Source organism: Rattus rattus, chromosome 10 (assembly GCF_011064425.1).
Source record: "Rattus rattus isolate New Zealand chromosome 10, Rrattus_CSIRO_v1, whole genome shotgun sequence".
NCBI classification, from domain to species: domain Eukaryota; kingdom Metazoa; phylum Chordata; class Mammalia; order Rodentia; family Muridae; genus Rattus; species Rattus rattus.
In genome coordinates, this window is record NC_046163.1 from 79,804,657 (window position 1) to 79,816,867 (window position 12,211).

The following is a 12,211-nucleotide window of genomic DNA, read 5'->3' on the forward strand; positions in this document are numbered from 1 at the left end:
ATTTGGCTCAGTGGTAGACCTCTTGCCTAGGAAGCACAAGGTCCTGGGTTCGGTCCCCAGTCCCGAAAAAAAAAAAGAAGGGGAAAGAGAGAATTGTTACATTCCACCACACTTATAAAATCAGGCCATAATATATTTACTTATTAATTCTGTAAGTATATGCATAGAAGTTTATATGAACAGTTACATGTGTATGTGCATACATGTACACAAGAAGGTCAGAGAACAAGCTTAGATGACATCCCTCAAGAACTCTTTACCTTGTTTTCTGTGAGAGTTTTGCTTACTGGTGTAGAGTACAGAAGCCTGTCCTAGCTGGCCAGACAGTGAGCCCTGAGGTCTTTTCTTACTTAGATTTAGAATTAGAGTTGAGCACCACCACACTCAGTTTAATGTGGGCCCTTGAATTCATGTTTTCATGTTTGTGCAGCAGATATTATACTGACCAAGCCATTTATCCAGTCATGGCACAATTTAGTTTTATTTTTAAATATATGTTTTTTTTTTTACTTTTATGTGTATGACTGTTTACCCACATACATCTGTGTTTGTATGTATGTATGTATGTATGTATGTATGTATGTATGTATGTATGTATGCATGAGTATCATGTGCCTGTTGGGGGAAGTTGGGGGTTGGGTAGGGGGGGTGAGATCCAAAGGAACTTGAGTATCACATAGCTATAACAATGTGTATTAAAAACAGAAACCAGGTCTTCTGCAAAAGAACTAAATGATCTGAACTGTTGAGTTATATCTCCAGCTAGTATAATAATTTCTAATCTTGTGCTTAACACACTGAGACTATTTTCCTATATTAATAAAAATATTTTATAATGCTTTTAATGCTTGCAAAATATGTTCATAATTTATTAAGCACTTTTGGAGATTTAGTTTATTTTCAACCCCATAGATGAAAAATTTAGCTATATGGTTTCCATATGCCTTTTGCAACTCACCTAAAGAAATTACCACTTGCCTAGTCATATTTTAGTTATTTATGTGTGTGTAGTAATGAATGTATGTGCACACTTTTGCACCTGTGTTTTCTCATGGCTGCCTGTATGGAGGTTGTTAGTAAAAAAAGAAAAAGGTTGCTGTGTTTGAAGAAAGGTTGTGTCCAGTATATAATGTAGGTGGAGAGCTGGGGGCAAGGCATAAATCTAAGTTTCTAAGTTATCCATGAAAACTACCTGTCTCAGAATGTATCAATACTTATGCTAAAGGCCATATTTGAATCAAAATATCTTTGTGAAGGTTCTGTCTTTAAATACAGTCACATTTTAAAGTACTAAGTATTGGGGCTTTGACATTAAGAGAGCACATTGCAAGCCATAGTAATGTGTCACATCCCATTACCCAGAATTGGTGAGTAACTATTAAAAACATCTAAGTGATGTTCAACTAATATTGTCAAATAGTGCTTGTTTTAGTGTAAGGGATCAGGGTATGAGTTCCCCCCAAATGATAGTCACTTGCTGGGTATAGACAACCCTAGAGAGGCCCTAGTTAAATAATTAGGGAGACTTGTCTCTGTGTGTCTGTATCTCCAGCACATTAGCCCAACCACATCTTTTTTAAGGTAATATTAGGGGTTTTTGGTGGGCAGATCCAGTCCATGAACTGTTTTACATCATGTATATAGTGATCCTTTATGATAAAACTTATCTTGTGGTCTTACTTGACCAAGGAGGAGAGCACTGAAGTCACATAGCACAGATGGATATGGAGAGGTGGACCACAGAATGAACATGGCCATTAATAGCCAACATACTTGGTTATTTGATGTACTTTTTTGTATGTTTTTGTGTTTGTATATGTTTATCTTTATGTGTGTATATGTATATTGATGCATATATGCCTAAAATTAGATATTAACCCTGTGTGTATTCCTAAGACACTTTCAATCTTACTATTTGAGACAGGGTTGCTAACTGAACCAGAAGCTCACTTTTTCAGCTAAGCTGGTTGGTCAGTGAACCTAAGGGAACTGCCTGTCTCTACCTCCTCAGAACTGGGAGTATAAGCATGAGATACACAGCTGTCTTAAATGACATGGGCTGTGGGCATCAAGGTTATGTTTTCATGCTTAAAAACAAAGCTGTTCACTATGTCAACTACCTCCCTATCACTAGCTACCACCCCTCTCAAGAGTTTACAACTCTCATGTTCTTCTTATTCCTTCCTTAAACTGAGCTTTTATTTGCTACTACTATGTTACATAAATTGGGGCAATGGAACTGTTCATTGGATAACAACTCTGTAGTACACATTCTGTCTACTGTTCCAGTAAGCTCTCCCAATAATGCAGCTATCAAGTAGTCATAGTTCTCTACTCTTACAAATTGTATATCTCCCAGTGGCTCAAATGTCACAGTTGTGATCCACATTTTTCTTATCCAGTCAATAAGAAGTCACTGGATGCTGTCTTAGGGTTTATAACTCTGATAGCTAAAAGTTTCTCTAATACAAGTGTCTTTGCTCTGAAGTCAAATGTATCCTGAAAGCCAAATGCCAAGGAATACAACAAAGACACACAACACATGAAACCTAACACAAGACATTTATTGGAAAAGACAGATGGTAACTGCTTCTGTTTGGGTGAGAACAAGGATAGCCATAAGCGGGGGGAAAAAGGAGTTCCCTTGCTGCAGGGGTATTTACAGATTCCATGGTGGAGATTGGTGAGATTTCTAGCCCTGAGCTTTGAAACACTGGAAGCACTACTTTGAATCCAGGTCCATCTGACTGCTAGGAAATATTCTTTAATAGATGCATGTAAATTATTTTTATTAATATTATGTCAACATAAAAAAGAATAAATGGACCCTTTACTACAAGGTCCTGTTGCTACACACTGAATTGCCCATCATCTTATAGAAAGCCTTCAAAGATACTGCTTTTATCTTTAAAAAAACCTGATATCCTATGAGACTATAATCAGTCTTCGACCCCATCAGAAATATGAGAATGACCAAATATCTATACACAAAGGAAGCCTAACACGGCTTCCAGAACTGAGAGGTTGTAGAGACAAATCTCCACTACCACAGTCCTCTGTTAGCAACATGTGAGTTCAAGTCTTCAGCCTTCTGGCCCTAAATCAACTGACGGACTGTTGAAATACAGATTGAAAGGGCTGATCACCCCACCTTGTCAGGGCTCATCAGTCAACTCTTCTGCATAATTTGTCCTTTTCTGGACAGTATTAGTCTGTAGATGAAACAGACAGTTTTGTCCAGTGACTGTCTAGTCACAAAATATTGCCTTACCTGGAGGTAGAAATGTTCAAATTCTTCATTAAATCCACCAAAGGGGAACTGTTAGGAGCAGATATGTCTCAACAAAAGATAAATAACTTTAAATCTCAAATTTTGTGGATTTCTGACGTTTTTGAAAACCATGTATCTATATAAGGCAATCTGGACTGTTGTCTTTATATCTTAATAATATCTTGAAAGTTCTCTCACAAAGTCAGTAATATGTTTGCTATTTGGCCCTTAACTCACCTGTGTAATCAACTCAGAAGTTTGTATTGACATTAATAGAAAGACTGGCACTAATCCTTGTAATTTTAAACTTTTAACAAATAAATTATATATCAAAGATATGATTTTAGCTTAGTTAACAAATAAGATTACGATTGTATAATTCAATCTACCTAATTCCTCCCTGTTAAATTACTACCATTTCTAAATTCCTCATAAAAACAACTTTAGAACAACCACTTTCAGACCCACAAAGTCCAGGGAATTGGGGCGACGACTCCTCTATAACTTCTTCAAGCTGTACATGGGCGTTGAGATATCCTTGGGGGTAGGGGGTAGGAAGAATGAAGCAAATGCTGTAGCCGATGTGTCCTGACTGGACCCAGCTGAAAGTCCTTGAGACCTGGAATTCAAGTAGGCACACTCTGTAAAATACAACTCTCAAGGCAAAAGTTTAGAATTGAGATCTCTTTTTGTTTGATTCTCATGAATAAATGTATCAGGCGGTCTACCTCTATCAAATCTGATCAGTATGACTCTGTGAGGTTTCCAGAGCCTAATCATACTTTTTAAAAGCACAAAGACAAAATCTTTCTCCCAAAATACGGTGTGTTTAACTCTGAATATACATATTTTATTGGATAGTTATCAGATAGTATACAAGCTAGCCAAGATATAGATTTTAAACCTTTCTTAAGCTGGAATGAATAACTAAATGTTCTGTCTATTTGATATAGTGATGGACTCGGTGTTGAGTATATCATATGCTTTATAAATTGAAGAATGGTAATAATTGTACTCTATATATAAATGAAAAGACTTTTTAATTGGACAAAAAGGGGGAAATGTTGTGGTTTGCCCTGAAGTAATCTGTATTTTGATGCTAATTCCACTGCCCTAAGGATAGCTGCCTAGTCACATACTCAGAACTCAGGTGACTTTATCAGAACCAACACGCTATTGAACTTGTAAAGTACAGGTGAAGGGCAGGTACAGGACAGAAGGAGGCCTGTCATTGGAGGAGAAGGAAGGATGGGTGTGAGAGAAGTTTGAAGGAAGAGGAGGATACTAGAGGAGAAAGGAGGAAACAGGACAGAGAAGAGGGTGAGAAGCCATGACAGGTGTTGTTAGGATTCTGTTCTGTGTATTTACAGGTTGATATTAATGTTCCTAAGGGATGGATGATACCAGGCTTTGTATGCTTAAGTGGGCAATTATATCTTACGATTTGGGTAAGATCTCAACTTGGAATTCTGTTCTACCTCTTTTCACACAGATCCCCTGATACCTTAGAGCAGAATGCATGTACCTAGATTTGTTGCATATTTATTGCATGGTTTTCAGTTCCTCTGTTACCCTTCGTTACCCTTCTGCTTGGTTGCCAGACCTTCTCCATCAGGGAAGCATGACACTGCACAGGCAGCCTGCCTATAACAATAAAATTTATCATCAGAGTCCTTGGGTTATTCATATTCTTTGTTCCAAAGACAGTTACACATATTGTCTATTACCTGACACTTTTTTGACATTCACAAACAATTCAGTGATTCTGTGCCTAATTTGGCCAGAGAGCCTCCTGTAGGAGTGTCAGAAAGAGCATGGGAGGAAGGAGACAGCCTTGATTCTGGACTCTTGAGGTCTGCTGTTTAAATGTTCCCTTAAAATTGATTGATTTTCTTTCAGAACTTTACTACACATTGACATGAAAGGTAGTTTAAAGGTGGTTAAGCTGTGGAAATTTTCTGTATCAACATGATACTTGGACATGGCATTGTTTTCAGTGTCAAGAAACTCAGGTTCCTGTTAAACTAGCATCTAAAATCATTTTCTGGGTTCTGGAAATATAGCCCAATCAGTCAAATGGTTGTCTTGTTAGCATGAGGATCTGAGTTCAAATCTCCAGAACCCAAGCAGAGAATCTGTGTATACATTGTTTGAAATCCCAGTAGAGAGGTAGAAAGAGAAGAAATTTTAGAACTTATCTCCTCCCTGCTTGACATGCCTAAATTACTTTACAACTTCCAGGCAAGTCAGAGATCATATTTCAAAAAAGCATGATTGAGAGCAGGGTAAAAGATGGTGACAGGGGTGTATCTCAATCTATGGAAGTATGAAAGAAACATTGGAAGCCATCTTTTTAAAACATCCATTAAAATATAATTAAGTAAAGAGCTTGAATGAAGGTATTCTGCATAGATGGAAAATGCTTCCCACAAAACCATGAGATTTTACCTGATACGTTGAGTGCTAAATGAAGGACACTCTCCTCTGAGTTGTTTGTCAAAGTGCTTCCGTAGTACCACAATCAATACAGGATATTGTCATTTCCCTCAACTGCCAATCGGATACTGGTGGTGAGACCCAATGTGTGAAGACAACATTGTTGGTCTGTATATTGACAGAGATGTTTGACCAAGTGGGAACGTTCAAGAGAAGAAGAAAGACCAGGAGAAGGGAGGGTGAACTGCCTTCACTTCCTCTGCTGCTAATATCACCAAAGCCGCTGCTGTTGCACCAGTAGTTGCTGTTGCTCTAAGCTGAGCCAAGCTGAGAAGGGGGAGCTGACTAGCCATTGAAGGGATTGAAGGGGAGCCTTGGTGTTAAAACTTGGGGACAGCAGTTCTCTTCTCAGGCAGTGTTACAGATCTTGTTACAGATGCTCTCAGAAGATAGAACAATTTCCACACATCTTTATTCCACCTGTATAAGGTCTTGTATAAAGTTTGGGGGTATGTTGGGGTATGATAATACATATTTCCTATTGGCTTGGTCTGAAATGTTAAGGATGCCTCATCTACATTTGGAGGGGCCACACATGACTGATGGTCACAATTCTCTTTGGGAGATGGGGCTACATGACAGGGGCCTGGTCCTGTGAGCAGGCAAAGCTCCTTACAGGGTTCCCAGGTCGTCAAGCCTTATCTCACCCTAACCAGGATTCTTCTCAAAGTTCATTGTCCCACACATCATAATATCTTTTGGGTACAGAATACTGCATAATCAAATTGAAAGCTTCCTAGGTGCTGTCTAATTTTCATGTGCCTGAAAAATGTTCTAAAATCTCTAGTGAACAAGAACAATGAAGTTTTGTTACACTGAATTAAGAAGCGTGCCAGAGATGATCTCTCAGACACAGCTTACCACCACAGGAAAATCATTATTCTAGTCAACTGGGGCTACATTCATTAATTCATATTTAAGTGTAACCCCAAATGCACAGAACACTGGAAGGCAAAATCCATGCCCTGAAATTTTTCTTCACAGCTGCAGGGTGGCTAACATGAAATTCAATAGAAGATAAGCTAAGATAACATAAGTTGGAGGGCATTTTGAATAAGCATTCATTATAACAGAAACTAAGTTTACTGCATCATCTTGGCCGTGCGATCCTAGAATAGAGTTTGGTAAATTCTCATGGGAGTCTGTATGTTGAAGTCTATATGCAAGTGGTAGCTGGCACAAAGTTAGGTCAAGGCCACGTTTGGACAGTAAAAATTTATGGTGGAGACAAAGATTTGTAAGGCAAGAGAGAAGGATAAAGAAAGAGAACCAAGATGTAGAAGGAGAAGGATGATCCAGGTCTGGGTGGTCTTGAATTGCCAAGATAGTTGGGATAGGTTTCTGTAGGCAAATTTACTTTATCAAGGTGGACAGTTTATACCCTTCTCTATTGGTTGTGTTTATTGTGTTGATGTATTGTGCATTTAGAATTTAATATACAAATTTGATTGTTGAATTGCAGTTTGTTTAGTCTTGATTTTAATTGGTTGTTGGGAGTTTATACCATAACTATCAGGGGGCAGATGTTGGGAATGTGAACAGAGCAGTGGCAGAAAGTTACGAAAGGGTAGCCACTGCTGGGATCAGGGGAAGGATGCAAGAAATGTGAGAAGAGTCCACATTAAGAGAACCTAGGCATAGGCAATCTCTTTATGAAACTGGTGTGGCAGCGTCCCACCTTGGGAACTAGATAGTAGAAAGATTGCTGCAGGATTGAGAGTAGCCATCCACAGTGTGAGATGAAATGGAGCTTAGTGGGTAAGATACTTTGATGACAGAGATGGAAATATCCTGCAGATACGATGTGGCCAAACAGTGCCTGGTAGTGTGGGATAAAAGAAACTTCTTTTTTATTTTTTACAGCAACGGGATTGTCTATCAAGGAGATTATATTTTAGTTAAACCTGAAATGACCTTAATAAGAATGCAAGATGGAGACACCACTGCACTGTCTTCCCAGTCACAACACTAATTGCCTGCAATAGTGATTTGTCAGGGAATGTGTGTCAACTGATATAATAGTGGCAAGATTATAATGGTGTTAACCAACTCTGAGTTTATTTGATGACTGGTTAACAGGAGAAAGTCTGGACCGGTAGTATAAATATGATCAAGGATCATGTCTAGGGAGGTGTTAGGCCTTACCAAGGGACCTAATACTATTGTTTTGTTAAATGGACATATTGTAAAATTGCTTTCTAATTATTAATGTTTGTACCACAGATTAGTTTTTGCTTTTTGCCTCGACTGCTTGTTGCTGTGTGCAGTGGTAAATGCAGAGACTCAGAATTTGTCCAAGTGATGAGAATAAGTGGCATTGGAATACTCAGTCATAAACAGAATATCTACATCCTTCCACTAAGGCTTATAGAACAATGCAGAAGAGATATAAAAGGAATATTAGAGCTACAAGATAGTGAGGCATACTTTCTAAATAGTCCTCTGGACAGGAAAAGACATTGTATTCAAGAACTTGATATATCTTTGCTTTCTCATCCTGGATCAGCATATTTTTTGGGCCCATGAACTTCCTCATGAATTGGGTGAGGGACTTGTGAAACCTGATCCCTTCCCTGAGGGACTATGGATAGATAATAATTTTTGTGTGAGTATATGTGATTTCCTTCAGTGGTATAACTGCTGGTAAATTATCAGACCTTGAAAATGAACCTCTTATTCAAGTACTGTCAAACAACACTAGTCAAACTCTATGAACTGTACACTCAGAGTATGTTGTAATAAACAAAAATAGTGTAAGGGGTCTTTTCAGGAAGAGAAATATTTTTTTTCTATTTTTTTTTTATCTTGAATATTTCTTATATACATTTCGAGTGTTATTCCCTTTCCCGGTTTCCGGGCAAACATCCCCCTCCCCCCTCCCCTTCCTTATGGGTGTTCCCCTCCCGACCCTCCCCCCATTGCCGCCCTCCCCGCAACAGTCTAGTTCACTGGGGGTTCAGTATTAGCAGGACCCAGGGCTTCCCCTTCCACTGGTGCTCTTACTAGGATATTCATTGCTACCTATGAGGTCAGAGTCCAGGGTCAGTCCATGTATAGTCTTTAGGTAGTGGCTTAGTCCCTGGAAGCTCTGGTGGCTTGGCATTGTTGTACAAATAGGGTCTCGAGCCCCTTCAAGCTCTTCCAGTTCTTTCTCTGATTCCTTCAACGGGGGTCCTATTCTCAGTTCAGAGGTTTGCTGCTGACATTCGCCTCTGTATTTGCTGTATTCTGGCTGTGTCTCTCAGGAGCGATCTACACTTCTGCACTTCTTTGCTTCATCCATCTTGTCTAATTGGGTGGCTGTATATATATGGGCCACATGTGGGGCAGGCTCTGAATGGATGTTCCTTCAGTCTCTGTTTTAATCTTTGCCTCTCTTCCCTGCCAAGGGTATTCTTGTTCCCCTTTTAAAGAAGGAGTGAAGCATTCACATTTTGATCATCCGTCTTGAGTTTCATTTGTTCTAGGCATCTAGGTAATTCAGGCATTTGGGCTAATAGCCACTTATCAATGAGTGCATACCATGTATGTCTTTCTGTGATTGGGTTAGCTCACTCAGGATGATATTTTCAGTTCCAAACATTTGCCTACAAATTTCATAAACTCGTTGTTTTTGATAGCTGAGTAATATTCCATTGTGTAGATATACCACATTTTCTGTATCCATTCCTCTGTTGAAGGGCATCTGGGTTCTTTCCAGCTTCTGGCTATTATAAATAAGGCTGCGATGAACATAGTGGAGCACGTGTCTTTTTTATATGTTGGGCATCTTTTGGGTATATGCCCAAGAGAGGTATAGCTGGATCCTCAGGCAGTTTAATGTCCAATTTTCTGAGGAACCTCCAGACTGATTTCCAGAATGGTTGTACCAGTCTGCAATCCCACCAACAATGGAGGAGTGTTCCTCTTTCTCCACATCCTCGCCAGCATTTGCTGTCACCTGAGTTTATGATCTTAGCCATTCTCACTGCTGTGAGGTGAAATCTCAGGGTTGTTTTGATTTGCATTTCCCTGATGACTAAAGATGTTGAACATTTCTTTAGGTGTTTCTCAGCCATTCGGCATTCCTCAGCTGTGAATTCTTTGTTTAGCTCTGAACCCCATTTTTTAATAGGGTTATTTGTATCCCTGCGGTCTAACTTTTTGAGTTCTTTGTATATTTTGGATATAAGGCCTCTATCTGTTGTAGGTTTGGTAAAGATCTTTTCCCAATCTGTTGGTTGCCGTTTTGTTCTAACCACAGTGTCCTTTGCCTTACAGAAGCTTTGCAGTTTTATGAGATCCCATTTGTCGATTCTTGATCTTAGAGCATAAGCCATTGGTGTTTTGTTCAGGAAATTTTTTCCAGTGCCCATGTGTTCCAGATGCTTCCCTAGTTTTTCTTCTATTAGTTTGAGTGTGTCTGGTTTGATGTGGAGGTCCTTGATCCACTTGGACTTAAGCTTTGTACAGGGTGATAAGCATGGATCGATCTGCATTCTTCTACATGTTGACCTCCAGTTGAACCAGCACCATTTGCTGAAAATGCTATCTTTTTTCCATTGGATGGATTTGGCTCCTTTGTCAAAAATCAAGTGACCATAGGTGTGTGGATTCATTTCTGGGTCTTCAATTCTGTTCCATTGGTCTATCTGTCTGTCTCTGTACCAATACCATGCAGTTTTTATCACTATTGCTCTGTAATACTGCTTGAGTTCAGGGATCGTGATTCCCCTGAAGTCCGTTTATTGTTGAGGATAGTTTTAGCTATCCTGGTTTTTTTTTGTTATTCCAGATGAATTTGCAAATTGTTCTGTCTAACTCTTTGAAGAATTGGATTGGTATTTTGATGGGGATTGCATTGAATCTGTAGATCGCTTTTGGTAAAATGGCCATTTTTACTATATTAATCCTGCCAATCCATGAGCATGGGAGATCTTTCCACCTTCTGAGGTCTTCTTCAATTTCTTTCTTCAGTGTCTTGAAGTTCTTATTGTACAGATCTTTTACTTGCTTGGTTAAAGTCACACCGAGGTATTTTATATTATTTGGGTCTATTATGAAGGGTGTCGTTTCCCTAATTTCTTTCTCGGCTTGTTTCTCTTTTGTGTAGAGGAAGGCTAATGATTTATTTGAGTTAATTTTATACCCAGCCACTTTGCTGAAGTTGTTTATCAGCTTTAGTAGTTCTCTGGTGGAACTTTTGGCATCACTTAAATATACTATCATATCATCTGCAAATAGTGATATTTTGACTTCTTCTTTTCCGATCTGTATCCCTTGATCTCCTTTTTGTTGTCTGATTGCTCTGGCTAGAACTTCAAGAACTATATTGAATAAGTAGGGAGAGAGGGCAGCCTTGTCTAGTCCCTGATTTTAGTGGGATTGCTTCAAGTTTCTCTCCATTTAGTTTAATGTTAGCAACTGGTTTTGCTGTATATGGTTTTTTACTATGTTTAGGTATGGGCCTTGTATTCCTATTCTTTCCAGGACTTTTATCATGAAGGGGTGTTGAATTTTGTCAAATGCTTTCTCAGCATCTAATGAAATGATCACGTGGTTTTGTTCTTTCAGTTTGTTTATATAATGGATCACGTTGATGGTTTTCCAGATATTAAACCATCCCTGCATGCCTGGGATGAAGCCTACTTGATCATGGTGGATGATTGTTTTGATGTGCTCTTGGATTGGTTTGCAGAATTTTGTTGAGTATTTTTAGGTCAATATTCATAAGGGAAATTGGTCTGAAGTTCTCTTTCTTTTGTTGGGTCTTTGTGTGGTTTAGGTATAAGAGTAATTGTGGCTTCATAAAAGGAATTCGGTAGTGCTCCATCTGTTTCAATTTTGTGGAATAGTTTGGATAATATTGGTATGAGGTCTTCTATGAAGGTCTGATAGAATTCTGCACTAAACCCGTCTGGACCTGGGCTCTTTTTGGTTGGGAGACCTTTAATGACTGCTTCTATTTCCTTAGGAGTTATGGGGTTGTTTAACTGGTTTATCTGTTCCTGATTTAACTTCGGTACCTGGTATCTGTCTAGGAAATTGTCCATTTCCTGTAGATTTTCAAGTTTTGTTGAATATAGGCTTTTATAGTAAGATCTGATGATTTTTTGAATTTCCTCTGGATCTGTAGTTATGTCTCCCTTTTCATTTCTGATTTTGTTAATTTGGACACACTCTCTGTGTCCTCTCGTTAGTCTGGCTAGGGGTTTATCTATCTTGTTGATTTTCTCAAAGAACCAACTTTTGGTTCTGTTGATTCTTTCTATGGTCCTTTTTGTTTCTACTTGGTTGATTTCAGCTCTGAGTTTGATTTTTTCCTGCCTTCTACTCCTCCTGGGTGTATTTGCTTCTTTTTGTTCTAGAGCTTTTAGGTGTGCTGTCAAGCTGCTGACATATGCTCTTTCCTGTTTCTTTCTGCAGGCACTCAGCACTATGAGTTTTCCTCTTAGCACAGCTTTC